Source organism: Neltuma alba, unplaced genomic scaffold (assembly GCF_004799145.2).
Source record: "Neltuma alba isolate B1F8T4 unplaced genomic scaffold, ASM479914v2 tig00003249_pilon, whole genome shotgun sequence".
Classification (NCBI taxonomy): Eukaryota; Viridiplantae; Streptophyta; class Magnoliopsida; order Fabales; family Fabaceae; genus Neltuma; species Neltuma alba.
The window spans coordinates 14,409-28,816 of NW_021633206.1; positions in this window are offsets into that span (position 1 = coordinate 14,409).

Consider the following 14,408-nt stretch of genomic DNA (forward strand, 5'->3'; position numbering starts at 1 on the left):
ATACTAATACAGGTGCAGAACACAATTTATCCTTAAGCCTAATGAATGCAACATCTTGTTCTTTATCCCATTTAAAACCAACAGACTTTTTAATAACTTCAGTGAGTGGTGCAGCAAGTGTGCTAAAATCTTTGACAAAGCGCCTATAAAAACTAGCCAAACCATGAAAGCTTCTCACCTCAGTTATGCTTTTAGGTGTTGGCCATTCTTTAATAGCTCTTATCTTTTCTTCATCAACTTCTATTCCTTTAGCACTCACCACAAAGCCAAGAAAAACAATTTTATCCATACAAAAATCACACTTCTTCATATTTGCAAACAATTTTTCCTTTCTCAAAACATCAAGCACACAATGCAAATGATTCAAATGCTCATCAAGATTCTTGCTGTAAATCAGAATGTCATCAAAATAAACCACAACAAATTTCCCAATGAAAGCACGCAAAACATGATTCATTAATCTCATGAAAGTACTAGGTGCATTAGTTAACCCAAATGGCATAACTAACCATTCATACAAACCATGTTTTGTTTTGAAAGCAGTTTTCCATTCATCCCCTTCCCTCATTCTAATTTGATGGTATCCAGATTTCAAATCAATCTTAGAAAAGACAATAGAACCATGCAATTCATCAAGCATATCATCTAATCTAGGAATGGGATGGCGATACTTTATAGTGATGTTATTCACAGCTCTGCAATCAATGCACATCCTCCAAGTTCCATCTTTCTTTGGGACCAAAAGTACCGGAACAGCACAAGGACTCAAGCTTTCTCTAACATATCCCCTTGCCATGAGCTCTTCCACTTGCCTTTGAAGTTCCTTTGTCTCTTCTGGATTGCTTCTATAGGCTGGCCTATTAGGAATTGTTGCTCCTGGAATGAAATCAATTTGATGCTCAATTCCTCTAATGGGTGGTAATCCAGGTGGAATCTCCTCTGGGAACACATCAACATATTCCTGCAATAAAGAACTAACAACACTTGGAAAGGAAGAGTTAATGTCATTAGTATCCAAAAAGGATTCCTTGTAAACAAGGAGAAGCAAATGTTGTTCAGCCAAAAAGGCATTCCTCACTTCACTTTCTTTTGCATAAAAACTCAATTTCTTTTCTCTTTTCTCTCTTCATTTTTTTTCTGAAATTCTTTTTTTGAACTCTCATCTTTTCTCTCCTTTTCACTCCCATTTCTTTTTGATGTCTCTCTCACATTTTTCATATCACTCTCTTTTTTATCTCTCTCTTTTTTCATCTTAAGTTGATCCTCATACACTTGCTTTGGGGTCAATGGTACAAGAGTAATGGGTCTGTTGTTCATTACAAAAGAATATCTATTTGTAAGCCCATCTTTCTTTACCTTTCTATCAAATTCCCAAGGTCTTCCCAAAAGTATATGTCCAGCATGCATAGGAACAACATCACATAATACTTCATCACAATACTTCCCAATTGAAAAAGAAACAAGAACTTGCTTATCAACTTTAATCTCCCCACATTCATTCAGCCATTGCAGCTTGTATGGTCTAGGGTGTCTAACAGTGGGCAAATGTAATTTCTCAACCATTGTAGTGCTTGCAACATTTGTAACACTCCCACCATCAATTATCAAACTACATACCTTGTTATTAATGAGGCAGCGAGTATGGAAAATATTTTCCCTTTGCTCATTCAACTCATCTTCCTTCACTTGACAATTCAAGGCTCTTCTAACCACAAGGCATTCTCCTTCCACAGCATACTCAATCCCATCATCACTAGCATCTTCAAGTAGGGGCATGGAGTCATCACTTTCACTCTCACTTTCAGTCACAACTTCATTATTTTTCAGAATCATAACTCTCTTGTTGGGGCATTGAGAAGCAATATGACCTGTACCCAAACACTTGAAACATTTTATATCCCTATTTCTAGAAGTTTGGGAATCAGATTTACCTTTGCTCTTTGATGAAGCTTCTTCTTTGCCTCTAGTGGTCTCCTTTTGGATAGCTTTTTCTCCTTTCTTCCAATTCTGTTTGAAAGAAGAAGTTGATCCAGAATGAAATTTTGAAGCACCTTTTCGCTTGAGTTGCTTTTCCACCTTAATAGCCATATGCACCATGTCTTCTAGTTCTACATAATGATGCAATTCAACTATATCAGCTATATCTTTGTTCAACCCACTTAGAAATCGGGCCATTGTTGCTTCTCTATCTTCTTGCACATTAGCTCTTATCATGGCCAATTCCATCTCCTTATTGTACTCCTCTACACTCCTAGGACCTTGTGTAAGGGTCTGCAACTTTTGATAAAGCTCTCTAAAATAATGGTTGGGAACAAATCTCTTCTTCATTAGAGCTTTCATTTCGCTCCAAGTTGTTACAGGCCTCTCTCCATTATTCCTCCTATTAATACCCAATTTATCCCACCAAACAATGGCATAATCAGTGAATTCTATTGCTGCCAACTTCACCTTTTTAGCTTCAGAATAATTATGACACTCAAAGATCATTTCTATTTTCTTTTCCCACTCTAAGTAGGCTTCAGGATCATTTCTACCTTGGAATGATGGTATCTTCATTTTGATGCTCCCAAGGTTCCCATCTACTCTATCTCTCTCCCTTGGGTTATTTCTCCCATATCTTCTCCCATACCTATCCCCTCTATGCCTATTCCTTATCAGTTCAACTTCAGATTCAGAATTGACTTCATCCTCACTACCACCAACTTTGTTATTTTCAGATTCAAAGTCATCCATAGAAACCTCCCTTTGCCTTCCATGCCTTCTAGGTTTAGGTTGGGCTCTTTGCAGATTTACAATCCTTTCATCTTGTCTATCCATTCTATCCCTTATCTCTCCATAAACCACATTCATCCGTTGAAAATGTTGCTGCATTGCCCTAAGGGTGTCTTCAATATTCATTGGATTTCCACTACCACCAGATGTCCCATCTGCATTAGACATTGTGACTTCAAGGAAAATTAATTATGTTAGTGAAGTAAAGTTCCTCACAAATTTCCTCACGTGTTTCCCTCAAGAATGACACTCAACACTCGTGTTTCACTCAAACTTGGCTTTTAAATTGAGGTATATCACTCTTGCCTTTTTCCACTCTGAAATCCCTCTTGAGGCTCTTTAAAGAACTAAACAATTTAAACAAAGCAATCACAATATGCAGAATCAGCCAACACTTAGGAACTTTGAGAAATTAAGAGTATTGAATATGGACCTTCAAGAAAAGTCAGAAACTCAATTGACACAAGTATTGCAAAAGCCAAAATAGAATTTGGATATGAAGATGATTTGCTCAAAACACTGCCAGCACTATAATTTCTTTTCGTTTTTTTTTTCTGTCCCTTTCTTTTTGGGTACCTTTTTTTTTTTCCTTTTTTTTTTTGTCTTTTCCCTTTTCTTTTCTTTTTTTTTTTTCACTGAATAATGCAAGGAAAATCACAAAAATACCATAAACAAAACAGAACAAGCAATCTGAACCCAGAAATTCCAGAAAACGCGTCCTTTTCAAATGGGTATAACTTGCCCTACAAAAGTCGGATTTAGATGAAACCAAAACGAGACGAAAGAAGGGATTCCGAACTATGAAAATGACCTATTAAACTTCACAAAACTCAACGGAAAAGTGAATGGACAAGGATGACAATTTCGGTGATGAACAGAAACGCAGAAGACGAACAGACACAAGAAAAGGCACCAAATGAAGAACGAAAATGAAGGTAAACTAACAGAAAAATATGACCTGAGTTTAGATCCAAAGCTCTGATACCAAGATGGTGAGAACCCACAAGGAAAAATCCCACGAACCCACAACCGATCTGAATATACGCACCCCAAGAACGTAAACAAAGGTCTGGTGATCTACTTGAACCCTTGAACACGGAAGAACAAGGACCCGAAGTGTTGAAAGACGCCACAAGATTGATCAAGCCTTGATAAGTCTGTTAGTTCAATGAAGAACCCTAGAGAGAACTCCTCTCAATCAGAAATTGCAAAATGCAAGTTTTCATTCAAAATTCCAAATCTCCTCCCAAAATGAGGGTTACAATATCTTATAGAGGATACATTCAAGATCTGACCTAAAAAGCATTAAATGCAATCTAGAAAATCAAAACATAATAAATTCATAAGGACTTGATTTAGGTAACTTGGAAATTCAAAAGTCAAATCTGCCAACTAATTATGAATTTTCGCACAAATGCATTTAATGAAATATAATCAGCATATCAAGCCCAAAATATGATTAATTAGGCCCAAATGAGTCTTCTCATGTGTTGTACTTGATCCAAGCTCCTTAAATTGAAGTCTCCAAGCCCAAGATATGATCAGTAGCTCCATTTTCAGCCCAAATGACATTAGTGACATCCTCAGCATTTTTATCCAGATTTGATACTCCAATAAATGCCATTTGCTTTGTCAAGGTGTCTTGCACTAGCCCACTCAAAGCTTCCTTAATTCTTTTAGCTCTTGCTCTTGTGATTGGTCCAGTTGGGATTTGCAATGGATCATTGGAAGTTGAGGAGTTAGCTTGCTGTATCGCATCAGCTTATCCATAGCCGATTTTATTTTAGCCTATTTGAGGCTCAAACATGAAAAATCTCGTTACTATCTCAAAATTCGGTAAAAACACCCCCGATAGGCTGGATTTTGCATGAGCTTTCCTGAAAGCAAGATATCATCCTTAAAATTGAACAATTTGGTCGCCCATGAGAAGCCGATTTGATTTTAGCATGCTTGAGGCCTACAGAAGATAAATCTTGTTGCTATCTCAAAACACAAAAGAACCACTCCCGTTAGTCTTTATTTTATGTGAGGATCCTTGAAAGTAGGATATCGTTCCTAAATTTAACCACTTGGGTGCTCATCCATAGCTGATTTAATTTTAGCCTGTTTGAGGCATAGAGAAGAAAAATCTCGTCACTATCTCAAATTTTGATAGAACTACTCTCGTTAGGATCAATTTTGTATATGGATTCTAGAAAGCTAGATATCATTCCTAAATTCATTCATTTGGGCTCTCAATTGAAGGAGATTTGATTTTAGCCTGTTCAAGGCCTACGAAAGAAAAATCTCATCACTATCTCGAAATTTGGTGGAAAAACTCCCGTTTGGCTTGATTTCGAAAGAGGATTCTAGAATGCGAGATATCATTCCAAAATTAAATTGTTTGGGCGCTCATCTGAGGTTGATTTGATTTGAACCAGTTTGAGACCTTGGTGAAGCCTTATTGTTAGGGCCTCTCAAAAATGCTAGAATTAAGCTTAGAAGTGTAGTGGCTCAACCTTAGGTCGATTCACAAGGAGGCTTGCTGTTCAGGATTTTTGTTAATTAAATGCCTTCACAAATTATTAAAAGTGGAAGTGATCTGATTATATCTAATTGAATTACTCTAATTATCTAATATTATTTGATTTTTTGATTTATGAAGATGTAGATGGCAGAGACAAAGGTTTGATCAGAAATATAGAGATAAAATCTGACCTTCATGGCCTAAAAAGGTAACAGAGTTAAAAATTACTTGCAATTGGTATAATGAATCAAATAACAATAGGATAAATTGAAAACTCCCAAGATAGAATCAACCGATATCTACCATATATCATTCAGCCAAATCAAAATCTCAGTCAAACTAGACCTAAGAATCCAATCTAACCTACTTACACTCAAGGAGTACACCGTCAATACATCCAAAGTGTAATCTGAATACAATATATCTTGCAGAAACAATTCAATCCTTAGCCTAAAATCATAGTTAAAGTACAACTAGACAATAAACCATGAACATAAACTAAAGATAAAACTCCCCTATCAGCATAGAGGCTCTGGTTTGATCACATTACAACGGTAGGATTGGAATGATTAGCTGCTCATGGATGGAAGAAGAACTACATCAAGCTCTAGCGAATGATCATCCATTACAATGGTAGGGAAGGAAGATGGAATCTGAAATGAAGAGAGAGAAGGATGACAGAAATGTTGAGGTGGTGAATTGGTGAGAATAGAAGAGAGAAGAAAGATGGAATCTGAGATGGAGAGGTTAGGAATGGGAATTAGAATGGAACCAGAAGTGGCAAAGAATAAAAAGGATGGTGAAGAACTGATTTTGGATCCCCCTTCACGAGCGCACAACTGCTGAATTCAATTATGGAATTCTTCTGTTGTCTGTCGTGGCTGGTGCCTGGACAAAACGATGTCGTCTCAATTAGTGATTCTAAGTTCTTCGTTAAATTGAGTCTACCGTGGCGCTTTTTATCATCCCCCGCAGTGCCTATTACAAAGAGTCCTCTTGCAAATCCGTTATGGCGCCCTTGGAGACATGTCGTGACGCCTCAGACAGAATGGCGAAAACATTGAGAAAACTCCCTGAAATTCACACCAAACAAGGATCAAAAGTACACACAAATAAAATCACATAAAATCATGCAAAAACACAAATAAAACCTTGCAACTCCCTTCACCATCTCTTATGCATAATGAAAGCTAATTATACCCAAAATATGCAAATATAAATTGCAAAAACATAAGTTTAGGACTAGAAATAATGAGGCTTATCAGACCTACAGAAGAAAAATCTCAGAATTCGGTGGAAACACTCTTGTTAGGCTTGATTTTGCATGAGGATTCTAGAAAACAAGATATCATCCCTAAAATTAAACCATTTGGGCGCTCATGAGAAGCCAATTTGATTTTAGTATGTTTGAGGCCTACAAAAGATAGATCTTATCACTATTTGAGAATACAGTGGAAACACTCTCGTTAGGCTCTATTTTACGTGAGGATTCACAGAAGTAGGATCTGATATAAGGTACAGATAGGCTAGAAACAAGTTAGGAAACTAGACGAACGATCGAAGGTAGGACCTTAAGAGAACCTGTCTCTTACAACCCTAGCCATGGAGACACCACAAGGATGATCAGTCCTTGATACAGTCGAGTATTCCCACGAGAATACGAGGCGGCAAGCAAAGCTCACTGAAGAGAAATAAAATTCTCTAAAATTCATTCATTCAAATCTGATTGCCAATTACAAAAAACACAGCCTTACATAGGCAGCAAAAGAACAATCTAGAATATAAAAAAAAACCTAGGTCATAAATGCCATAAATGTGCCTTAATGATGATTGACTATCTTGGTTGGCACCAATTAAGGCTAAAGGAAATAGGAAATTACCTTTTCTTGAAGAAAAAGGCTGCTACCTAAAAATAGGAAACTAACCTAAAATATTCTTATGCAATCTTTGACCAAAAGGCCTTATTTAATGCAAATAAAAATGGAAACTTTAAAAAAACGAAATTAAACCATAACTAATACATAAAGACGCCTTTCTGATGCTTCTTGAATATTCTTGGACGTCACTTATGCTCCTCCTCCAAGGCACATGCTTGTCACATGGTATTTTGAGTGAATTCTTCAATCTGGACTGCACATGGGCCTTGTACATCATCTTGTTTGGCTTCTAGCAATGTAATCACCATGTTTGGACCCTTGATGGGCTGATTGAGGGATGCTTCTTCCAAATAAATGGGCTCTAACTCTTTAAGATCTTTTATCAAACAATTCAGCGCCTCTTTCATAGCTTTGGTCCTTGCTCTTGTCATTGTGCCTGCAATGCCTTGTAATGGGTCTTTTAGAATATTGGGCTTCCATCTTTTAGCTTGGGCTCCACGCTCCGTGTTTTGGTCTTCCTTTGATGCTTGATCATGCCATGCTCCTCTATCATTTCCTCCCTGCTCAAAAGGATTCGTCCTCAAATTTGCAGCATCAAAGAGAGATAAATTAGTCACATTAAATGTAGCACTTATATTACCGTAGTAGCTAGGCAAATTTATTTTATAAGCGTTATCATTGGTTCGCTCCAAGACTTGGAAAGGGCCATCTCCTCTTGGCTGCAACTTAGACTTTCGTTGTCTAGATTGTTCTTTTGCTGCCTATGTAAGGCTGTGTTTTTTATAATTGGGGATCAGATTTGAATGAATGAATTTTAGAGAATTTTATTTCTCTTGAGTGAGCTTTGCTTGCCGCCTCGTATTCTCGTGGGAATACTCGACTGTATCAAGGACTGATCATCCTTGTGGTATCTCCATGGCTAGGGTTGCAAGAGACAGGTTCTCTTAAGGTCCTACCTTCGATCGTTCGTCTAGTTTCCTAACTTGTTTCTGGCCGATCCGTATCCGTACCTTATATCATTTGGTATCATCAAGTACCCTACCTTCAAGGGTAATATAAATCCAGATGCATACCTTGATTGGGAGATGAAGTTTCAGCAAATCTTCAGAATGAATGACTGGCCAGAAGAAAAGAAGGTAAAAATTGCTTCATATCAATTTTCTGACTATGCTATTGTTTGGTGGGAAGATTTACAGCTTAAAAGGTGCCTTAAGGGCAAAGGACCACCTCATACATGGTCAAAGCTAAAGAAACTCATGCGCAACAAGTATGTCCCTAGTTACTACTACCGAGAGCTAAATAGAAAGTTACGACTGTTTGGCCAAGGCTCTATGACTGTAGATGAATATGTGCATGAACTTGACCTTCTTAAAATGCAAGCTGGAGTACAAGAAGGAGAAGAAGCAAGCATGACCAGAATCATTGATGGATTAAGGCCTGAAATTAGAGACAAAGTTGAGATGTACACTTTTGTTGATAAAGAAGAGCTAGTGCATAAAGCCATCAAAGTTGAGAAGCGGTATAAAGAAAAACACTCCAAATCCTCATCTCATGGTTGGAGGGACTCTAGATCAGCATCCAAGTGGAAGGATTCTAAGGCTAAAGATGTTGCAAAATTCACACCAAAAGCCAAGGAAGAATCCAAGCCCAAGATTGATGGCGGTAAGAAACTTGACTCTAAAACTTCTTCTACTGATAGAACCTCTTCTCCTCAATGTTTTAGATGTCATGGAAAAGGGCATATTGCTTCCCAATGTCCCAATAAGAGGGCCATGATTCTCAAAGATAATGGCGAGTATGACAGTGTGCATTCTAGTGATGAAAGTGGTGATGACATGCCTTCTTTGGTGACTGATTCTAAATTGGAGATTAATGAAGCTGAACTTGTTAATGGAGAAGCATTAGTGGCTAGAAGACCCCTAAACATGCAACCAAAGGAAGATAAAGAGCAAGAGCAGCGAGAGCTCATCTTCCACACTAGGTGCTTCATAAAGGATAAGGTATGTAGCATGGTTATTGATAGTGGTAGTGTTACCAATGTTGCTAGTACCTTACTTGTTGAAAAGTTGGATTTATCTACTATGAAGCATCCTAAGCCTTATAAATTGCAATGGTTGAATGATAGTGCTGAAGCTAAGGTCACTAAGCAAGTTTTGGTTTCTTTTTCTGTTGGCAACTACCATACTGAAGTTTTATGTGATGTAGTCCCAATGCTTGCTAGACATCTTTTGCTTGGACGGCCATGGCAGTTTGATAGTAGAGCTCACCGTGATGGTTATAAAAATTGTTATTCTGTACCTTTCAATGGAAAAATCATTGTATTGAAGCCTCTTAGGCCTAAAGAAGCTTGTGATGACCAAGTGAGGATTGAGAAAGAATGCAAAAAAATAAGTGAGTGGAGTGAAAAAGAGAGAGTATAGAAAAAAGAAAAGAAAAGGAATGAATATGAGAAAAATGAACAAAAGAAAGAGAGTCTATTTGCTGGAAAAAGTGAGGTTAAGAGAGCATTATTGAGTGAGCGAGTCTTGGTGCTTGTGTGCAAGGATGCTTATTTTTCTACTAACCAACTTAAGCCCTCTTTGCCTTCTAGTGTTGTGGCTTTGTTGCAGGAATTTGGCGACCTATTCCCTAATGAAGTTCCCGATGGGCTTCCTCTCTTAAGAGGAATTGAGCATAGGATTGATTTCATCCCTGGAGCTTCTATACCTAATAGACCAGCTTATAAAGCCAATCCCGAAGAAACTAAAGAGATTCAATGCCAAGTTGATGAACTCATGAGGAAAGGCTTTGTAAGGGAAAGTTTGAGCCCATGTGCTGTTCCAGTACTTCTAGTGCCCAAGAAAGATGGTTCATGGTGAATGTGCGTTGATTGTAGAGCCATCAACAAAATAACAGTTAAGTATCGTTATCCTATTCCTAGATTAGATGACATGTTAGATGATGAGTTACATGGTGCCGCATTATTTTCTAAAATTGACCTAAGGAGTGGTTATCATCAAATTCGCATGAAAGAGGGAGATGAATAGAAAACAGCTTTTAAAACTAAATTTGGATTGTATGAATGGTTGGTTATGCCGTTTGGGTTGACCAATGCACCTAGTACATTCATGAGCTTAATGAATCATGTTTTTCGTTCATTTATTGGAAAATTTGTAGTTGTCTACTTTGATGATATTCTTGTTTACAGCAGAACTTTAGATGACCATGTTATGCACTTGTGTGAGGTGTTTAAAACTCTTAGAGAAAATAGCTTGTATGCTAATTTTCAAAAATGTTCTTTCTGCATGGATTCTATTGTGTTTTTTGGTTTTGTTGTCGGTGCTCAAGGGATCCGTGTGGATGAAGAGAAGGTGAAAGCTATCAGGGATTGGCCAACCCCAACAAATGCCAATAAAGTAAGGAGTTTCCATGGATTAGCAAGTTTCTATAGGAGGTTTGTTAAGGATTTTTCGTCTATTGCTGCACCTTTGAACGAACTTGTTAAGAAGCATGTTATTTTTAAATGGGGTGAATCACAAGAAAAGGCTTTTAACACCCTAAAGGAGAAATTAACTAATGCACCACTATTGTATTTGCCTGATTTTAATAAAATTTTTGAAGTGGAATGTGATGCTTCTGGAATTGGTATTGGTGCTGTTTTGATGCAAGAGTCTAGGCCTATAGCTTACTTTAGTGAGAAATTAAGTGGAGCTTCCTTGAATTACTCTACTTATGATAAGGAGCTCTATGCTTTGAAAAGAACTTTGAAAACTTGGCAGCATTATCTTTGGTCTAAAGAGTTCATTATTCATTCTGACCGTGAAAGTTTGAAGTTTCTAAAATCTCAAGGTAAGCTTAACAAGAGGCATGCTCGCTGGTTGGAGTTTATAGAGACCTTTCTATATGTGATCAAGCATAAGTAAGGTACAGAGAATATTGTTGCTGATGCTCTTTCTAGGAGGTATTCTCTTATTACTTCTCTACATGCTAGGTTACTTGGATTTGAACTGTTGAAAGGATTGTATAATTCTGATTGTGATTTTTCTAAGATTTGGTCTTCTTGTGAAAAGCATGGATTGAATGACTTTTACATATATGATGGGTTTCTTTTTAAGAAAAACAGATTGTGCATTCCTAAATGTTCTATGCGTGAATTGCTTGTCAAAGAAACTCATGGTGGTGGTTTGATGGGTCACTTTGGTATTGATAAAACTTTAACTCTTTTGCATGAACACTGTTATTGGCCTGGTATGCGCAAAGTTGTTGTGTCTGTTTGTGCTAAATGTGTGACATGTAGGCATGCAAAGTCTAAGGTTCAACCTCATGGTTTATATTCCTAATAGCATACAATATGGAGGTCATGAAGCCCAAGTAGCACTCATCCAATTAGAGGCCCAACAAGCCCTCCAGAGTATTCAGGAAATTTATAACTCAAGAATGCTTACATGGAGGAGGACATGGATCATTTCTTGGATGATGACATGGACACGTGCGGAGCTTGATGTGACATATGGAAGGCCACCCCGAAAGCCACCATGGCATGTGAGTTGTTGGAGTAGAAATACTTGGACCTTGAGCAAGACAAGAGCACGTGTTCTAAGAGCCCAAAAGGAGCATTTGAAGCCAATTCTTATGTTATTAAAGGCCCAACACAATTATATGTGCATGGAGGAATCCATTAGAGCTATAATCTTTTAAATTGGGATCCAAATGCATTGTGTTATGGACTATGGGAGTTTCAGAACGTGATTCAAATATATTCAAGCCCAAATGGATGCCTAAAAGGCCCATGCATGCTTATGGACGTGAATAGTAATTATGAAGATCCATTTGGAAGGTCCAAGAAGATTCAAGAAGCATCAAGTGTAATATTATTGACATTAATTAGATTTTGTTTGCTTTAATTAGTTTCCTATTTTACAGTTTCCTATTTTCAAATAGCAGACTTGTTCTTGAAGTTTAAGTTATTCCCTTTTATTTCTATGTAATAAATGGTGCCTCCCATAGTCAAATAATCATTAATGAGGTATCACCCTTAGCGTTTATGTCTTAGGATGCTGATTCTAGAGTGTTCTATTGTTGCCTATATATAGGCTAGGTTTTTTGTAATTGAATAAAGATTTAGATGAATGAGAATTGAGTTTATCTCTCTCAGTGAGAGCTTTGCTTGCATCCTTATATTCTCGTGAGAATACTCGACAGTATCAAGGGATTGATCAACCTTGTGGTGTCTTCATGGCTAGGATTGTAAGAGACAGGTTCTCTTAAGGTCATACGTAAATCAACTGTCCGTTCGTTACTTGATTCTAGCCAGTCTGTACGTCCCCTCATATCAAGTTTCTACTACACTACTTGGCCCTTGATCAATTCTAATTTTCTCATTTCCAGAATTAAAATTAACAAGGTACGACATGTCGGCTAGATACTTTTGTAACAACCTGAAATTTGAGCCTAGAAATACTAGAATTAGCCTAAAATGGACAGGTTATCAAACCCCTTGTGGTAGGAGTTCTAGAAGTTCTTTGGAAGGGTGAGAAGATTCCCAGAGACAAGATTACAAAGTGAAAGTTTTTTGGGACTAAGAAATGAGGAAGATAGAGACTTTGATGAAATCTCAGGGGTTCAAGTGAGAGAATTGGAGATAATTATGGGCTAAAGGTTGTGCTTGGAATCTTAGGAAGATGATTCCTGAGGTTAAACCCAAGCAGGTACCTAATTGTTTGAAAAGTTTTAGGTCAAAAAGAGCAGTGATGGAAAGTGTGCATAAAATACTTCAAAAAAATTTCTAAAAAAATAGGAATGAGGTCTAAAGGCCTGTATAAGGCTAAAAATGACGAAAATAACCTTAGAAGAAAATTGTGGAATTCCTTGGCTTTGGCTAATAATGAACATTAGCAGAAATTGAATTATTTAAAATATAAGGAGGCCTCAGATAATTGGAGAAAAATGGGGAATAGTGCTTGAGAAATTATTACAGGTTTTAAAAATAATTTTGTCCTTGGAAAGCAAAGAGGTTGGCTTTAATGAAATTAGAAGCCTATTTATACACTACCAAGAGAAAGTCAAAGTAAACTATCTAAAGGTTGACTTTTGACCTAAGAAAAATTAGAGAAACTCCCCATGGTGAAAAAATAGTATTGGTACCTAGAGACAAGTTCTCGACGTTGTGAACTGATAGAAAGAATTCGGTCAATTTACTCTAAAATAAATATTATTAAATGATTTTAATGAAAGATAGAGGGAAAGGCATTTCTCCCTCCATTGAAAGTATGTATAATTCCATATGGACTTATTTGAGATGAGGACGAGTGCCAAAACATGTCCCAGTGATTCCCGGTAAGTCAGGGCTCGAAAAAGTACTTGTTACGGTACAGAATGACAAGATAGGATGAGGAATACCTAGAGGCTTCATTTTGCATGAATTTTCTATTAATTTCCTCTCTATTTTAATGCCAAAATGGTAAAGGGACATGCAAGGGATTATGTGTACAGTTAGATAGAAGGAGAAGGTATTACTTGTACAGTTGGATGTAATATGAGATAAAAGGGAGACGCGTGGCATACTCGATATAAAGATGATGATGCAAGGCTAGGTGATGTTATGAGACTCTTGTCAATCTTGATTACACTTGGCAAGATCACAAGAAAAGATTAAATGAATGGTCAAGATCAAGTCACACGTACATAAGATCAAGGGCTAGGATTTGAGTAAAGTTATTATAAATACCCCCTCCCTTTAAGCCAAGTTTTGGCCAACTTGAAGGAAAGAGAGAGGGATGCCATGGAGAAGAGGAAGAAGGAAGAAGAGGAAGAGCTCCAAGTTCCATGCAGGATCAAGCTCTAAAATAAGGTATGTTCATGGTTTTTGATGTAGTTTTCATTTCCCTTATTGCTATTGAGCTTGGTTATGGATTTTGTTGGATTTTGGAAGATTGAAACCCTAGGGGGTATGCTGCATGAAATTTCTAAGTTTAAGGGAAGATGAAATGGATGTTGGAATAATATTTAAAGGCTTAAAAGGAATAAGAATCAAGTGGTTTTATGTTGAAATTGGTTGAATTTCATGATTGTATTATTAAGGGGACTATTTGGCCAAGTTAGGGTTTATGCCTTAGGCTGAATTTTGATGATTTTGATGCCTCTAATGAGTTTTGAATGAAAAATTGTGCAGGGTAAAAGGGAGAAAACAAGTTTGGAAGTATTAGAATTGAAAAAGAAATTTTTAGACCCTAAAGGCATACCTTTCGGCCAACTCAAGAAATAGGAGGAGTTGG